The sequence below is a fragment of the Macaca mulatta genome, chromosome 16 (genome assembly GCF_049350105.2).
Source record: "Macaca mulatta isolate MMU2019108-1 chromosome 16, T2T-MMU8v2.0, whole genome shotgun sequence".
Lineage (NCBI taxonomy): Eukaryota > Metazoa > Chordata > Mammalia > Primates > Cercopithecidae > Macaca > Macaca mulatta.
The window spans coordinates 9,541,145-9,548,915 of record NC_133421.1 but is presented as its reverse complement, the minus strand read 5'-3'; the positions used below and the strand labels follow the sequence as shown (position 1 = coordinate 9,548,915).

The 7,771-nt window shown below is 42.2% G+C and overlaps 1 pseudogene; it reads left to right on the top strand.

Annotated features, from left to right (window-relative positions):
• The first annotated feature begins 811 nt into the window (after positions 1-811).
• LOC114673337 (small nucleolar RNA U13) lies at positions 812-909 on the top strand (annotated as a pseudogene).
• Positions 910-7,771: the final 6,862 nt, after the last annotated feature.

The following is a 7,771-nucleotide window of genomic DNA, read 5'->3' as shown; positions in this document are numbered from 1 at the left end:
TAAATACATCCTTGGATACTTAGAAATTTCAGTGAATCTATTTTAAAGGAAACTTTGTGTAATTATCGTAAATCGAAAATTCATTTCATTTCCCATAATAGAAGGTAAGAATAAAGGAGAATGCAATGAAAACCGAACAGTGTAATTCAATTCCAGGTAGATTCCATTGCCTGCGGCCTGCTCCCTGTTCCAGAAGATTATCTAATGCTAAAGGGGTGCTCAAAACATATCAATACCAAATTGACACTTTCTCCCTGAAAAAGGGAATTGATTTGCGGTTTTATCTCAATTAAACCTGTGATCCTGCACCTCCAAGGACTTATCCTGGAGTAGCATTGCTCAACGTATGGCAAGCAGACGGCTGGCATCAGATGTCTTTGAATGCTTGTTAAAAATGTCAGTTCCGGGTCAGGTGCAGAGGCTCACACCTGTAATCCCAGCACTTTGGGAGGCAGAGGTGGGTGGATCACTTGAGGTCAGGGGTTCGAGACCAGCCTGGCCAACATGGCGAAACCCCATCTTTACTAAAAATACAAAAATTAGCTGGGTCTGGTCCCGGCTACTCAGGAGACTGAGGCAGGAGAATCACTTGAACCCAGGACACAGATTCCAGTGAGCCGAGATCATGCCACTGCACTCCAGCCTGGGTGGCAGAATGAGCAGAATGAGACTCTGTCTAAAAAAAAAAAAAAAAGAAAGAAAGCCAGTTCCCCAGCCCTGCCTCACACCAAGGAGGGAGACTCCCCAGAAGATTAGCCAGGGAATCTACATTTTACAGTAGGGTGATTCTTCTTTAGAACTGCTGCCCTTGATCCTTTTGTACTTGGTAAACCTGATGGTTGGGTTTTTATGCTCACATATGAGATGTGCCTGTCTCAAACCTTGTTACAACACATTACCCTTCCCACTTAAAAGGTTAGAAAAATAGAACCTTTGCCCTTGATCATTTAAATATTTTATTACGTTCTGTCCTACAGCTCATGATGATCTCAGACAGGTTGAACAGGAGTCGTCATCCAACCCCTCAAGATATAGATGAAGAAATCTGAGCCCTGACTGGGAAAGGGGTTTACTTGAGATTTAAAAATGTCCATTGAGTCATGTGCACCCCATCTTTGAACCCATGAATGATTTGGCTCCTGCCTACCTTTCTTTTTTTGAGATGGAGTCTTGCTCTGTTGCCCAGGCTGGAGTGCAATGCACCATCTCAGCTCACTGCAACCTCTGCTTCCTGGGTTCAAGCGATTCTCCTGCCTCAGCCTCCTGAGTAGCTGGTAGTACAGGTGCCCATCACCATGCCTGGATAATTTTTTTGTATTTTTAGTAGAGACGAAGTTTTGCCACATTGGCCAGGCTGGTCTCAAACTCCTGACCTCAGGTGATCCACCCGCCTCAGCCTCCTAAAGGGCTGGGATTACAGGCGTGAGCCACTGCACCAGGCCTTTGTTTCCCTCACCCCCACTCCCTCCCTCCCTCCCTTCCTTCCTTACTCTTTCCTGTCTTCTCTTTTTCTTCCTTTTAAATTCTAATATTCTCATCAAAGTTGTAGTAGATACATATGATTTAAAGAGTCAAGTAGGTCTACAAATCTCTCACCAACAACTGCCTCCTGCTCCACTTCTGTGCTTTCCCTGTCATGAAAGACAATAACTTTCACTACTTTCCTTGATAATCTAAACCGCTACATCTCAAAATAGCATGCATGCATTGTTTATGTAATGATTTTTCAGCTTTAGGCAAATATTGGCTTCCCCCTATGGAAGATAGGATTTTGTTTTTTAGATGGAGTTTCGCTCTTGTTACCCAGGCTAGAGTGCGATGGTGCAATCTTGGCTCACCGCAACCTCCGTCTCCTAGGTTCAAGCGATTCTCCAGCTTCAGCCTCCTGAGTAGCTGGGATAACAGGCACGCACCACCACACCTGGCTAATTTTTGTATTTTTAGTAGAGACGGGGTTTCACCATGTTGGTCAGGCTGATCTTGAACTCCTGACCTTGTGATCCACCCACCTCGGCCTCCCAAAGTGTTGGGATTACAGACGTGAGCCACTGTGCCTGGCCTGGAAGATAGGATTTCATTTTCTTTCCTAGTCTTGCTCCCATTTGCAAACCTTTCTCACCTCCCATCCTTCTAATACAGTTTCGTTAGGACTGAGCAAACCGACACTCAGTGTTTACATGATTTTGGTTATAGATGTGCTATTCATGGGGGACATTTATAGTATACTGTAATTATTTTTTTCTTCCTTACAAAACTTTTTGTTGTTTCTCTAGATAATAATGATTATATTATTGGTCTAGTTTTCTATATATTTTTCATTAGTTTAATCCGAAACGTCACCACTTGTTCAGATTGCCTCTCTATCAGTTCGGGCACATCCATTTCTCAATCGGTTCCACTTTGTGAGGGAGTCTCTCCAGTGTGTGCTCTTGGCTTCTTTCCTGTTCCTCCTGAGCTCTTGCCTCACCACCATCCTTCACCTTCATTTTACCTCTCTGCTGTGCTGGAGCTTTTGTTTCCTGGATCTCATGTTGTGTTGTTTCCTGGCTTATTTCATGGGCTAGTAAGAAAGGGTACGTGGGAGGGAGGAGAAGTTTTTAAGACTTTGCATGTCTGGAAATGCCTATAATCTTTATATACACTTGAATAATAATTCGGAAATTTTTTTTTTTTTTTTGGTTCAGAATTTTGAAAGCACTGCTCCACTGGCAGCAGCTATAAAGAAGCCTAAAGTCATTTGCATTCCTAATTCTTTTCATATGATGTGATATTTTCTCCAGAAGCTTTTAGGAGCCTCTCTTTGGCCCAGCTTCCATAATTTCACAATGATGTGCCAAGGTGTAGTCTATTTTTATTAACTGTGCAGTGCTCTCAGTAGGTCCTTTCAGTCTTGAAATTCATGACCCTCAGTGTTGGGAAGATGTTTTGTATTATTTCATTGATTATTTCCTTCTTTTGATTTTATCAGTGTCTCTTTTTTGAACTTCTATACTTTTAGATGTTGGATCTCCCAAACTGGCTCTCCAGTTCCCATTCTCAGTTTCATTTATTCTCTATTTTATTTCCAATTTTCTATCACTTTTCCTTTTGTTCTGTTTCCTAGTAGATTTTCTCAACTTTCTCCTCTAGTCCTATTATTATTCCTCCTATCATATTTTTTTCACAGATGACATCTTGCTATGTTGCCTATGCTGGCCTTGAACTGCTAGACTCAAGTGACCTTCCTACCTCAGCCTCCTGAGTAGCTGGGAATATAGACATGGGGCACCATACCCAGTTTGTGTATATTTGTTTTATTAGTAATCTGTTTGTATTTCATGGTTGCAATATTTGATCTTCTCTGAGGATATTAGTGATAAGGTATTTTGGATTTTTGTTTGTTTCTTTTTTTTTGTTTTTGTTTTTGTTTTAAGATGGAATCTCTCTCTGTCACCCAGGCTAGAGTGCAGTGGCACGATTTCGGCTCACTGCAACCTCCGCGCTATCCCGGCCCGCGGGATAGTCAGAGCAGGCCCTGGAGGAGGGGGTGGGAATTTGGGGAACAAGAGACACGAGAAATGGAGACAAGACAGTGCTCTGATCAAGTCTCGTTTAATGGAGGTAATGCACTGCCTTATATACACTTGGAAGGGAAGGGGTTGGGCTAAGGCGGAAATGATCTCATTGCCGAAGGCGTGGCCAGGTTAGTTTCGGTTTCTCCGGTCGGACGTCATGTTGCGCTTGCGCTATTAAGTAACAATTTTCCCGGGCGCGGGAAAAGTGAGTGAAGAAGAAGCAGGAAGAGCGCCATCTTTAACGAGGTATTAGTACAGGGGAAAAAAGGCAAAGATAGGGAGGAGGTAGAAGGTGGAAATGAATAGAGCTCAGGCGTTTTAATCGTTAATTATTATTCGCTATGGCCGGGGCGTACAGCTCCGGACAGGTCCCCCTTTTTATATTTTTATGATGAGAAAACCCCTCGGGAACTGCGCCTGTCTTAGGTTGGGTCAACTCACCCCCACCTTCTAGGCCCGTCATGGGATAAGGCAGCAGCAAGGGCGGCCCTCCTGTCTTAGGCTCCGATGGAGATAGTGTCCTCTTACCCGTCATTGACTGTCCAGTTCAGCACACAGGGGAGGTGGTCTTATTAAGGTAAATAAGACTCACCATTTTCAGTCATCTCAAGGCGATGATAATGAACCTGTATAGGTTTGGCCTGGAAGGCCTCGATTTGTTGTCTGACAAATGCCATAAGCTTATTAAAGATTATAGGCCCGAGAGTGAGGAAGAGTAGAAGAGTGAGTAAAGGACCAAGAAATGGCAGGAGATAGGGGAGAAGTCCATCGAGTCCAGTCCATAGTGGATTGGCGGCCAGGCCTTTTCTGCGCTTTTCTAGTTCTTCTTGCAAAGTTTTTATCTTATCTCTGACGATTCCGGATTTGTTGGCGTAAAAACAGCACTTTTCCTGTAAAGCCAAACATATCCCTCCCTGTTCTGCCGTTAACAAATCTAGACCTCTTCTATTCTGGAGAACTACTTCAGCTAACGAGTCTACTTGGTCTTGTAAATCTTGTATGGTACTGGATGAGGTCTGTACATCTGAAATTAATTGATTGGATAATTTAGTATATTGGGTTAGTGAGACTCCTAGGCCTGTGGCTCCTGTAGTAAAAGCAGTGGTGATTCCTAGTCCAGCCAACAAGGGAATAAATTGTATGGCTCGTTTCGGTCTATAAATAAAATGTTCAATAGCGGGGATGGGGATAGGTTCATCTCCAGGGATGATATCAATGTCGGGGAGAAGAGTGGCCAGAACACAAAGCCCTGTCCAATTTGTAGGTAGATAAGTATATGCCATGTTGTTTCCACAGACGAAAACCGAGCCATTTATAGCACACAAAGGGTTGGTGGCATTGATTATGGAAGTACAGTTGCCAAACACAACATAGCCTAAATCAATTTCTTTAGTGTTATTATATGATGGTGAAAAGAGGCAAGAGGAATTAGAAAACGTCATCGGTTGAACTAAGGGGGGGGGGATAATAGGACAGGAATTATTTACTAAGGATTCATTTGAGTAATTGACATAGGGCAATGAAAGGTTAGGTATGGCTAGAGGAATAGGGGGGCCCATTTTAAGACAAAGCCAACAATCGTGGGCCAGGCTTGTATTGGACATTTGAAGTAAATTGTAAGTAGCATTGAGGATATCAAAGGTTTGGGCATCGAGCCTAAAATTATCTCTAAGCTCAGGCAGGGCTAAAGGGTGATATTGAAGTTCAGGATATTGAGCTTTATGAATTTCTTCTAATTTTTTCTGGACGGTTTTAATTCTTGCAGTATCTAATGGGCCTCCTCCATCAGAAATGTGAATGGGGGCGGTAGTGCTCCAACAAACAGGCTTTCCTTTTTGGCCGTTACAAGGAGATTATACAAGTTTATTAGTGGGTCCTAATACTTGTACGTCATTGATGCCTCCAGTTTGTGTTTTTAGTAACGTGGCCGTATAATATGTTCTATTGCCTGGTTTGCATTGTTGATAGGAGGTATAACAGGAACTATGTACAGAAGATTGGAAAGAGCTACAAGGGCATTCTAGGAGCGGCCCGCTAGGTGAGGTATCTCTTGGAGTAGACTTACATTTCCATAACTGGTTTGGCATTAGGTAAGCTGTCTTGCCCGTGCAGGTCACCTGGGTGATTCTATCTGACGGAGGTTCAGATATTTGTCCCCCTCTGCAGTCACAAGGCTGGCCGTATTGTTTTCGTAATAATTCTTTTGCCTTACGAGGGTCACCAAAACCTGCATAGACTGTCACTATGTTATATAGAGCGATTATTCTCCAAAGGAATTTCATGTTAGGCTTCATTTTCTGAAAAACAAGAAGGAAAGAACTTCTCAGGGAGATTTATCTTCCCTGGACTGACAATGGTTATGATTTATTTGTCTTACCAATCTTTTAGGCAGCCATCTGGCTGCATCATTTTTTTGTGAGAAGATGCACACTGAGCCTCTTCCCCAAATTAAAACTGGATCGGGGCCATGCCATGAACTATCAAGTGGATCTTTCCATTTTACCATTGCAAACTGTTTTTGAGATTCAGGATGCCAGAAACGGTCGGCAGCCGATTTTCCATGACTGTCCAAATTTAAAAAATTAAGGATAAACAGGGCATGATTGAGTATGTTTCTGGGGGTACCCTTCACGGGGTACCAGCTCCCCCCTTTTAATTTTGTGATAATAGTTTTTAATGACAGATGAGCTCTTTCTACTATACCTTGTCCTTGGGGATTATAGGGAATGCCTGTGGTATGTTTAATTTGTAGGGTATTACAAAATTGTAAGAAGGTTTTGGCTATATAACCGGGGCCATTATCTGTTTTGATTTGTTTGGGTATTCCTAAGATGGAAAAGCAGTGTAATAAATGAGCTATGACATGTTTGGTGGCCTCTCCTGTTTGGAGAGTTGCACTGATGAATCCACTATAGGTGTCTATGCATACATGGATATATTTTAGTTGACCGAATTCTAAGTGGTGAGTAACGTCCATTTGCCAAATTTCGTTGGGGATGAGTCCTCGGGGGTTAACTCCTAGATGGGGAACAGGTAAATATGTTATGCAGTTGGCGCATTGTTTAACTATTTGTCGAGCTTGTTCTCTGGTAAGTTTAAACATAAGTCTTAAGGTTTGGGCGTTTAAATGATGTAAGGCATGTGCTTTTTGCGCTTGTTGCAAATTGTCTGTAGTGACTGTGGCTATGGTTTTTGTTGCCGTGTCAGCTGTTGTGTTACCTTGTGTTAAAGGTCCCGGTAATCCTGAATGTGCTCTAATATGCCCAAGAAAAAAGGGAGTAGTCCTTTTTCGGATAAGTTGTTGACATTGTAAAAATAGGTTAGCTGTGTCTGAAATATGTTTAATTTGAGACACAGTCTCTAAGAGGGGTATTGAATGAGCCAGGTAGGCGCTGTCTGTATAAATGTTAAGTGGCTGACAAGGAAAAGCTGATAGTGCTGCAATTATAGCTTGCAATTCGACCAGCTGAGCTGATGTATAAGTGGTCTGGAATTTAACGACTACATTATTGTAAGTATAAGCGGCAAGTCCTGTGGAAGATCCATCAGTGAAAATTAGTAATGCGTCATTGAGAGGTTCTTTACTGGTAATATGGGGAAATACAAACGCATGAAGTTTGCAAAATTGAATAAGTTTGTTAGGTGGGTAATGGTTGTCAATCGCGCCAGTATAAGAAGCGCAAGCAATTGGCCAGGCTTCCGTATTTTGTAACAGCCAATGGATGCGTGATTGAGTGTAGGGCTGTATAATGGTAGAGGGTTCTATTCCAAAGTATTTTCTACTGTTTTCTCTTCCCAAGATAATTAGATCAGCTATGGCATCATAATAAGGCAACAAAACCTTTTTAGGGGAGGAGGGCAGGTGTACCCACATAATGGGATTGTTCTGCCAAAATAGGCCAGTAGGGGTTATTGTTGTGTTAAAAATAAGGAATATTAATGGCTGAGAATAATCAATACTGGTAACAAATTGTGTTGCAATGGCATGTTCTACCTGTTGGAGTGTTATTAATGCTTCTTTAGTAATGGACCTGGGGGATTTTGGATTAGAGTCTCCTTTTAATATATCGAAAAGAGGTTTTAACTCTCCTGTGGTGAGCTTTAAGTACGGTCGAAGCCAATTTATGTCTCCCAGTAATTTTTGGAAATCATTTAAAGTTTTTAAATGATCACGACGTATAACGGCCTTTTGATTAATGATTTTGGGTCCATTAATT